The sequence below is a fragment of the Vombatus ursinus genome, unplaced genomic scaffold (assembly GCF_900497805.2).
Source record: "Vombatus ursinus unplaced genomic scaffold, bare-nosed wombat genome assembly UNPS02014959.1, whole genome shotgun sequence".
In the NCBI taxonomy this organism is placed as follows: domain Eukaryota; kingdom Metazoa; phylum Chordata; class Mammalia; order Diprotodontia; family Vombatidae; genus Vombatus; species Vombatus ursinus.
This window is the reverse complement of record NW_020954737.1, coordinates 16,721,389-16,732,387: the sequence shown is the minus strand read 5'-3', so window position 1 is coordinate 16,732,387 and position 10,999 is coordinate 16,721,389.

The following is a 10,999-nucleotide window of genomic DNA, read 5'->3' as shown; positions in this document are numbered from 1 at the left end:
GTAGTCAGCAAAACAAGTAATATTACTTGTCTCTTTGACAGGTGCAGAAATTAAGGCACAAAAATGTGAAATGATTTGTTTGAGATGCCACAGCTAGTTAATGCCAGAACAAGGATTAAAACTCAGGTCTCCCCTCCTTCAATATAAGACTCCTACCATTAGACTACATCAGAATCCAAGGATGCTCCGGATTGAGAATTTGAGAATATCAAAACTAATTAAAGGATGAAGAGCTAAAACTTAAGCATAAGCCCTGCCCTCATAGGGAAATGGATTAGAAGATGGTCTCTTATAAGTCTATAACTTATCAGCAAATCATTAGCCTGTGTAGAAATCTCTAAAACCTGGAAAAATTGAAAGAAAAATCTTTTCTCTCCTCTACTGCCACCCCCAACATCAGCACACATATGTTAACTCTTTCACAATAAGATTGCTCTGTGTTATCACACTAGTTCTGACCCTCATATCTCCTTGGCCAGATTATTGCAACAGTCTCACCCAGACTTCCTTCCTCTTCTGTCCATCCTTTACATCATTTGGCCTTAGTAATTCTCCTAATGCCCAATTCTAATTATGTCACTCCTCTGCTCAAAAGCCTTCATTGACTCCCTATTGCCTCCCAAATGAAGTAGGATACCTGATACTATCGTTCAAGTTCTTCATTTCCATTTGACTTCAACTAACCCGTCCAGCCTTATTTTATACCCCTTCCCCTCAAATATTATCCTATCAAATTGGACAATTCAGTCCCCTCTTCTCATCCTTCTTTCATCTTGGTGCTTCCGCTCCCCTGGACCTCATGCCAGGAAAGGACTCCCTGCCTCCTTTGTTTCAATCTATTGAGGTTACTTCTTTCATTCTATTTGGGTGCCTCCTTTTCTCTACTTCTACCCCCTAAAAAAATGATCTTTTCTTCCTCAAATTTCTCATAGTACTTTGCCTTTACTTCTTTGTGTAGATTTCACTTTCCCTTTCATTCATTCAACAAAGTTACTTTTGTGTTTGCCTTTTCTTCCAATAGATTATGAGCTCCTTAAGAACAGGTTTATAATCATATTTCTCTGTCAATCCACTGAGCCTCGTATGGTGCCTTGTACCGAGTATTTAATAATTTTAAAAAAATTAATCAAATAATATGGTTTATATCAAAATATGCTTTAATTGTGGGTTAAGGTTTTTTTTAACATTTAGTACCCTATTCATATATTTGAGATTAAAATTCTCTGTTATTGTTCGATCATCTTCTTTGCTATTTCCACACCATATCTGAATTTACCCTTCCCTTTGTATCTCCCCATTTTGTTTTCTTCCCCCATTAAAATGTAAGTTCCTTGAGAGCAGAGGCAGAGACTATTTTTCTTGCTTATATTTGTATCACTAGTGCTTAGCACAGTACCTGACATATAGAATGTGCTTAATAAGGGCTCTGTCTCTCTATCTCTAGATCCCTAACATTTATTTCTCTGAGTGCTAATCTTTAGGCATTCCTAATCACATAACAGGACATAAATTGCTAGGATGAAGATGGGAAAAATTTTATCCTGGTCAGTATTATCAATGTCCCCAAAAAAACAAGGACTATCAACCAATCAATCCACAATATTTAATGAGTATCCATTCCATGTTCATAATTGTGGTAGGCGCCATGAGAGACACAGAGAAGGCAAAGACATGGTCCCTCCGCAAAGAAGCAACTATCTACTTAGGAATATCAGACATGTTAAAATGCAAATAAGGACAGACAGAATTTTGTTACATAGGATGTCAATTTCTAGGCAGTCTTTCCAGGGAATGAAGATGGGGGTGAGGATTGAGCTCAGTCACTGAGGATTAGCTATGGCAGTGCTTAGGCTGAGGCTGCAGGACTTGCCATCACTGCTATGATCCCCTCTTTGATGTACTTGGTGTTTGGGTTCCAGAGAAGTCTGCATGAATGCCAACCCAGAGATATCTGCTGCAAAGAGGAAGACCCATAAGATCACATAAACTCCTAAATGTTTCTCCCCCTAAAGAATGGGTAGACAGGAACATGAAAAAAACAAACAGCAGAAAATGGGAAGTAATCTCAGACCACCCAAACTGAGCAGCTTCAAGTCTCCTGGAGCCTTCACTGACCTTTCACCCCTGTACTCTCCCACACATTGTGCCATGAATCTCTTAAAAGATGGATCAGTTTAGCAGGTGTACATTAGAACTGGATACAGTACAAAAGTAATGTTACAAACACACATACGCACACACAGACATGCACATGTCTATTAAAGCTTAAAACTATACAGAGAGGCACTGGGGAGGATATTACAGTGGAAATATGCTTAACTAAACACAGGATATAACTCATGCACATTTTATTGTTAAAGTTTAAAATTGCACTAAGACTTTTGGGACACCATGTATGGCTTTGCATACATTATCTTATTAGATCCTCACAGAAATCCTATGAGATGGATGGTATCAATATTGACATCCCCATTTTATAGATGAGAAAACATTAAGAAGGCTCAAAGAGATTAAATAATTTGCCTATGATCACACAGCTGCTAAGTGTCAGTAGTGAGATTCAAACAGATATTCCTAAATCTAACACTGTCATATTTTTCATATTTCCATGACTTATATGCCTCATTTTTCCCTGGACTAAAACTCTTTGAAGTCCCTTGCAAAGATCAGCAAGTGCAAGTCCAAACCTGGTATGAAAAATTAAAAGTATTGGAGCTTTAAACAAGAGTGATATTCTTGGTACCCCAGGTAACTTACCTTTGTTACCACTGAAAATGAGATATAACAAATGCACATTGAGATGAAGGGAATGGTTTCAGAAAACCTGGGAAGACTTATATGAACTGATACAAAGAGAAGTAGCAGAACCAGAAGAACAATCTACCCAGTAACAGCAGTGTTGTGAAGATAACCAACTGTGAAACCAACTTAGTAATTCTGATTAACATAGAGATTTACCACAAATCCAAAGGACTCATGATGTAAATGCTATTTATCTCCACATAGAGAATTGATGATCTCAGATTACATCTTGAAACATGTTTTTTTCCTTTCCTTTCTTTATTTTCCTTGATGGGGGGTGGAGTGAATGTGAAAATGTTTTGCATGATTTCATATGTATGATGGGTATTATATTTTTTGACATCTCAATGTGTAGGATGGGGTGGAGGGAGGGAAAGAATTTGGAACTGAAAATAAAAATAAAATATATATTCTTAGATGCACATTGACTATATATGCAGTAGATATGCAGTACCTTGGAGGATACTACAGTGACAACATGCTTAACTACATACAGAATGTAACAACATACATTCCAAAAGTACACACATATCCAGATTACAAAGCAATCAACCAACAGTAATAAGCATGGCTACTAACAAAGCAAAGTTGGCTAGCTACAGCAATGACACTATCAATAAGCCTTAACTTAACTTATAAGTAGCATATATATATATATGCTTAACTATAAGTAGCATATATATATAACACAGTTAATAAACAGACATTGCTATATCACGAACACAACACAAAACAAAGTCAACCAAACATATCAGCAAAATAAAATTCAGTAATTCACATGTTCAGTAATAAACAGACAATTACATACAAGTTACTTTCCACATGGGAAATCTTTGGTATTGCTGCCTAGATACAAGTGAAACTATATCTTTAAGTTTACCTATAACATCATAACATATCCTAGTGACTGATCTATTATTGTTATTATCTATTATTATTAGGCATATTAAGGCTTAGTTCTCCTGTCACTGAAAGATCTCTCAGATCCTATACCAGAATAGTAATTGGTATGGGCTGACCATCAGGATTATTATAAACTTGTATGTCTACAAACTGGGGTGGCAGCCATTTCAGGTTGGTTATCATTATGTTTCTACTTTTATGTTTAATCTGCATTATTAACATTTTCTTAAGTCTAGGCAATCAACAAAACAATAAATCAAGCCCTGATTTGTAGCAATTTCTGATTTCTGTTTTAATTTTTTTTTTCTTTTTAGGCATTGGGGTTAAATGACCTTTCCAGGGTCACACAGCTAGAAAGTGTCAAGTGTTTGGTCTGAGGCCAGATTTGAACTCAGGTCCTCCTGACTCCAGGGTCAGTACTCTATCCACTGTACCATCTAGCTGCCCCTTATAGCACTGAGCTTAGAATCAGGCAAGAGACTTATCTTCCTGAGTTCAAATTCAGTCTCAGACCTTTTTTTTTTAGACAATTAGGGTTAAGTGACTTGCCCAGGGTCACACAGCTAGAAAGTGTCAAGTGTTTGGTCTGAGGCTGGATTTGAACTCAGGTCCTCCTGACTCCAGGGTTGGTGCTCTATCCACTGCACCACCTAGCTGCCCCTTAATTTCTGATTTCTGAAGTAAAAATGCTCACACTTAAAATTTAACAATTTCTCACAAGCTAATCGAAGCCGCCTCTAGCACATCCCCAATAGAATCTCTAAAATTCATCTATAGTGTATGAATCATATAACCCAATCCTTTCTTTACACAAGTAAGGAAATAGAGTCCCAAAGACATTTTGACTTGCCCAAGAATAATGAGTGACTAGTCTGGGACCCAAAACCAGGTCTTCTGGTTCCAAATGCACTGTTTTTTCTGCTATACCACACTGTCTCTATCTCCATCTATGTTCCTCTGCCCCTATACCAGATACAGACATAAACATGTACTAAACTTAATAGTTCAAATTATAAATGCTAAAGAATTTCAGAAATCAGAGAGGTCAAAGAGAGTTGGAATGAGCAAGAAAGATTTTATAGAGAAGAAACTAGAGGTAGACCTTAAAGGATGTCTCTCATTTAATTTGAAGGAGGAAAGAAAAGGGCATTTCAGGGAACAAAACAAGTGAAGATAAAGAGGTGAGAATGAGAATGGGGCTGGGGTGAATGGCAAGAAAAATATTCCTCTAATGAACATCTTTATTTCATCAAGAAAGAATAAAAATGGATAGCCAATGAATTTTTACATGTGAAAAGGTCAATAGTTACTATCCATCTGAGAACTCTGATGTTGGAAAAGCAAAGCTCAAAGTATCACCAATTGCTTCACAGTTAAATTGCTTGGGAAATGGACTTTTTAAAGAAGGGAAAATGATTTTATTTTTATAAATGATATTCTGATCCTGCTGGGAACTCCAGAAGAACTTACAATAGAGAAACTCAGTTTCCCAATGACTGGGTTTTTTTTTTCAAATCAGAGTTGACATTTACATCAATTTTGCTAAGAATGGAATTTTTTCTTTTTCCTCCTCCAGTGTGATGGGTGGGAATAAAAGAGTTCCATTCCTAATGCCAAGGGAAATATATTTGAAATTACAACCCAAGGGAAAAAATTAAGGTAAGTACCTACTGTTGGTCTCTTCCTTTAAGACATTCATGATAGCAAACAGGGCCTGGGATTGATTGCCAGTATGATGCATCCCGCCTCCAGACTTGAATAGATTTCTCCCCATTGTCCAATTTCATTGCCTTCTCTTACCTAGCATCCTGGAGGAGAGGAGGGAGGGGGCTCTAATGGAGCAACCTGTTAAGATGTCTCAAGAACACTGGCTTGAAAGAACCACCCCTTAGACAGTACAAAACAATTTTCAACATTATGTTTCTGATTAATTTTGGATAAGTTCTCTTGAGAGAAGTCACCTGGACTACTGCAACAACCTCCCTCCTTCTCCTTCAACCCCAAATCCATTTTTTTCACTGCTATGAGATCAATCTTCCTGAAACTATTTTGCACCCACCAAAAACCTTCTTATGACTCCCAATTGTCTATTGGATCAAATCTAAGGGCTACAACCTCACGTTCAAGGCCTCTCTATAATCTGCACCTGGCCTACCTTTGTAACCTTGACTCTGCTCTTCCCTAGCATGCACTCACTCCTCTAGAGCCAGCCTGGTTTCCTCTCTGTCCCCTGCATACACCATTTTCATTTCCACCTCCATGCTTTTATTTAAGCTATTCTCTCTCTGTGTCTATGTCTCTGTCTCTGTCTTGTCTCTCTCTCTGTGTCTCCTCTCTCTCTCTCTCTCTCCGACATTTTTCCCACTGCTTGCACCCCATACAAATCCAAACCATTCTTAAAATCCCAGCTCAAGTTCCACCTCCTCCAATAAGGCTTCCTTAATCATTCCAGCACACATGCTTATCTGTCATCTGAACTACTATAATGCTGATTTTCTACATTATTCATTCGGGCAATAAAACATAAAAAGCTTTGTAATATGCTTTAACTGTTTCATATAGATATGTGTTGTTTCCGCAAGTGAGATTTTGAACTCTAAGAGAACACAGACTAGGTCTTAAAGTTATTTTGTGCCCCCTCAAGGCCTCGCACAGTGATTGATGTATAATAGGTGATCAGAAAGTAATTATTGAGAAAATAGTTTAATTAGTGTATTAAATAATGATGGCATTTCTGTTCTATGATATGTGAAATACTGGGGTTTTTTTTCCTACATTTTTCATCACCCCCTGAGGCCAAGCCTCACATGTGCTAATTATTAAAGATCAAGAAAGCAAGCATTTATTAAGCATCTACTGTGTGACAAGAAATGTTCTAGGTATTGGCAGTGCAAAGACATAATTGAAACAGTCCCTGTCCTCGGAGAATTTACATTCTATAAAAGGAGATTTTAACTTGTCAAAGCTTAGCTTAACTAAAACTCAACTTTAAAAAAAACTTGTTTTTTAAAAAATATTTTGATAACTGTGTTTCAATAGAATTGGTTTCTGCTGTCATTCTATTAATTTTATTTTATCCATTTAGAACCATCATTTTGAAAAAGGTTTTACAGGTTTCATCAGCCTGTCAAGGGGGTTACCATGACACAAAAAGAGTTAAGAACCCCTGCTCTATAAGAAGGAATAACATGTATAACTATGCACAAAATAAGGAAACACCCAGGAGAAGGGTGACTCTCCCTTGGATCTAGTGAGTTTGAATCCAAAGGGGAATCCAAGGTGTAAGTAGAAAAGTCAAGCCTGTTCAGTCCTGGGGTGTCTGAAAGGTGCCAAGATTCATGGGCCAGAGACAAATAGGTAAACTGCCAAACAGAGAATGCAGAGCCAGGGAATGGATAAAAGATAAGGAAATCAAACTATAGGGAGTCGAATTGGAAACAAAGTAGATGCCCATCAATCGGAGAATAGCTAAACAAACTGTAGCATATAAATATAATGGAATATTACTATTCTATAAGAAATGATGAGTGTGAGGAATGCAGAGAAGCATGGAAAGATCTTTTTGAACAAAGTGAAATAAGCAGAGTCAAGAAAACTCTATACATAGTCATTACAATTATGTAAGCAGGAAGACTTATACACCAAAAAATCAAAACTGAATGTCACAAAATTATAAGGATCAAGCTAGATTTTAATGAAGAGATATGAGAGGGCACTCCCAACCCACTTCTTTGTGGATGTGGGAGACCCACAGTCATTATACAGTGCATGTTTTCAGACTTTTTCAACGTATCAGTCAGTTGTACTTAATTTTTTTCCTCTCTAAAAATACTATTTTTATATAAGATAGCTGTCTGGGAGGAGGAGGGGAAAAGGTACTTGAGGTAACTAGGATGATGTAAGAGGGAGAAGACATCAACAAAAACTTATTTTTAAAAAATTCAGGGAGTCCCAGAGAGTTGACATTTTGTCTGACTGCCCGATTTCCTCAAACTTGTTCTTTTTTTAACTTCAACAGTTTGTGTTCCCTGTCCCCAATGAATGTGGGTCACCCTGCATGGTCCCTTGCTGACAGTTACCCCCACTGAGCTGCAGGCCCATATGCTTCTAAACAGGAGAAAGAAAAAGAAACACCTCGTCATAAAAATCACGGTTTTCTTTTGCTGACATGCTTTCCACAGACTTATACTGTGAGAGGAATCAGAAAAAAAAAAGCTGCTATTCTAAAAATCCCAAGAATAGATTCTTCAGTTCTGTTCAGCACTAATCCCAGGCCATTCTTGGAAGAGGAAATGATCGTTTCATCATCTCTCCGTATAGGTTGCATTCCTGGCATCACTTCTATGCTAAGTGGGATATTTTAAAAATAGTTTTAACAAGCATTCTGACACAGGGTCCATTTTAGATATGAGAAAAGATGTAGTCACAGAGAACTCCATTTAGTGGAACCTGAGTTGCTGTGGGAGCTAACTGATCTCTTGGTGGAAAGCAGTCCTTTAGGAAGCCCATGGAGTGAAAGCAAGAGTTGAGAATGTAGTGTTGGTTTGATACTAATAGCTCTAAATGACTTTCTCCAGCCTTCTATTACCTGCTGCTTCAGAGATCATGACAAGAGATTCATCTACACACAGAATTGCCATTCATCTTTATTAGATGCTGTAAAATAAAAGGGCTAAGACCATCTTCCAGAGGTGCTCCCACCTAGCCCCCTGCCCCTACCTTGAATGAAATAAAAATTGTGTCAAGTAATATTAACTCACACTCATATGATACTTAAAGTTAACAAAGTGCTTCCCCTACAACTGTGTGAGGTGGGTAGTACAAATATGATCCTCAGTTTATAGGAAGTGGAGATGCAGGCTGGCATGGTGGACAGAGAGCTGATGTTGGAGTCAGAGAAGCCCTGATTTCAAGTCTGACTCTGTCACATAACTGGCCATGTGACCCAGAGCCAATAAACAAGAAGTAATTAATGTCCAGACTACAACACAAACATAAGGAAACCTCAAAACCTCTATCCAGCTTTCACTTGCTTAATCCCTTATGCAAAGAGAATTCTTCCCTTGCTACTCCCATCCTTTCATGGTTAGAAAGATTAAAACATCTCCTAGAGCTCTTCACATACCCCTCTGTACCTCTTCCAAAAGAGTGAGGCTGGGGAGAGAAGGGGGTAAGAAAAGGAGGGGGAAGAAGCTGCTCTATAGTATTATTCATCTATCTTCTCTACGACGACCAACTTAGACATTGGCTTTGCAGGTGGGTAGATGAAATGTTAAAAGCTGGGGCAGCTGTCTGAGGACAGTATCTCAAGGTCTGAGAGTTAGTTCTCACAGAATATGGTCCCCATACACCCACCCTTACCTACCTACCTTTCCATTCCCAGCCCAACCTTCAAACAAAGGGAGAGGAGGAAAGAGGAGGCTAGGGCAACTTTTAAGGTCAGGTCAGGAAGAGGTGCTAACCATAGAATGAGGAGATAAAAATGATACAAATGCCAATCCTGTCCAGATGGGGCAAGATTAACTAAGGGAGGATATCACCCAGGATACCATAAAACTACTACAAAGAAAGCTACTACCCAGGAAGGAGAAAGGTGGTTGGCTCAACTGGAATAAATTTGGGTGCTTCAATCACTTAACCTCTTAATGCCCACAAACAACTCTCTAAGATGATAAGTTGGGCTTATCTATATTGGTGCATGAACTTCCTTATTATGAATTTCCTTCATCAATGAAATCACAGTTCTTGACTAAAACCAAATCAGAAAAGGAAACAGGTTCATCAAGGTGAAGAGACTTGTCCAAGATGACAAGAGCTTGTCCAAGATGACAAAATAAATTTGGTATACTCCAACTAGCTGTTGTCCAAGTTGACAATAGCTAGTTGGAGTATACCAAATTTATTTTGAATTCTATCTCAGAGTCAAACTACAGTGGCATCCAAGACATCAATGCCTAGTCAGATCTGTGAATCCAGGAAGGAAAAGTATGCATGATGCCTGATGCAACTAATAACATCCCATTACACTAGCATACACTAACAATGACAGGAACTGAGATCTGAATGTGATATCTGTTTCTCCCAAGGGCACATTCAGTCCCACAAAGTCATTTCTTTATCCTAGAGGAGTAGGGATTATCTTAATAGCTACAGCATAGCTGTTTACATGACTCAGAAATATAGAACTAGAACACAGAGTAAGATGCTTAATGAAATTAGAGGTGTTATTAGATACAACTGCACATCAGCTCCACGCTATGTTTTTTAACTATACCTCATTTCATCTGATCAGCAAAAACTGTGTTACTCATGCATGAACCAACTGCTTAAGAATTCCCTGGTAGAAACAACAAGAAACTGACTTTTCTGGGGGAAGAACCCCATTGACAGTTTTTGGGAAAGAACCTTTTAGGCATTTTGGGGTGGGGGAGAATCCCTTTAACAGGTTTTTTTTAAAGAAATAATGGCGCTAGTGGCCAATGTTGGAGCTTAGTGGCAAGGCAGGTGTCGTTTAAAGCAAGGAAAGAATACCTGGAAACAGATTTAAATATATTGAGTGGAGAGAAGAAGTCAGTCCAGGGATCAAAATCAGCTGCATCTAGGCGGTACAGTAGATGGAGTGCTGGGCCTAGAGTCAGGGAGACTCGTTTTCCTGAGTTCAAATCTGGCCTCAGACACTTTTGCCTCAGTTTCCTCATCCGTAATATGAGCTGGAGAAGGAAATGGCAAACCACTCTAGTATCTTTGCCAAGAAAACCTCAGATGAGGACTGCTGAACAACAACAACAACAAAGCAATCTTAAGTTGTATGTCAATGGTGGTCACTCCAGCAATCACGCTTGGCAGAGCCAAACATCATTCCTCAAAAAACTAGGTACATCTGTCTGCCTTTTATATTGTCTACGCACATAACTCTTCATGTGTTCATATCTTGTTTCTCAGCTTCTTAAGGGCATGGACCTTATCTTTCCCTTTTTAGATCCCATGCAGCATCTACTGAAAGGCTATGCACATGTTAGCATAGCAACTCCTGACTCTGGCTCTTACTAGCTGCTATTATATTGGACAAGTTTCTTCACCTTGCTGAACCTGTCTCTTCTTCTTATTTGGTTTTAGTGAAGAACTGTGATTTCATTGATGAACAAAATTCTAAATAAGGAAGCTCACTCACCAATATAGATGGGCATCTCCAACTTATCATCTTAGAGAGTTATCTGTGGGCATTAAGAGGTTAAGTGATTGAAGCACCCAGATTTATTCCAGTTGAGCCAACCACCTTTCTCCTTCCTGGGTA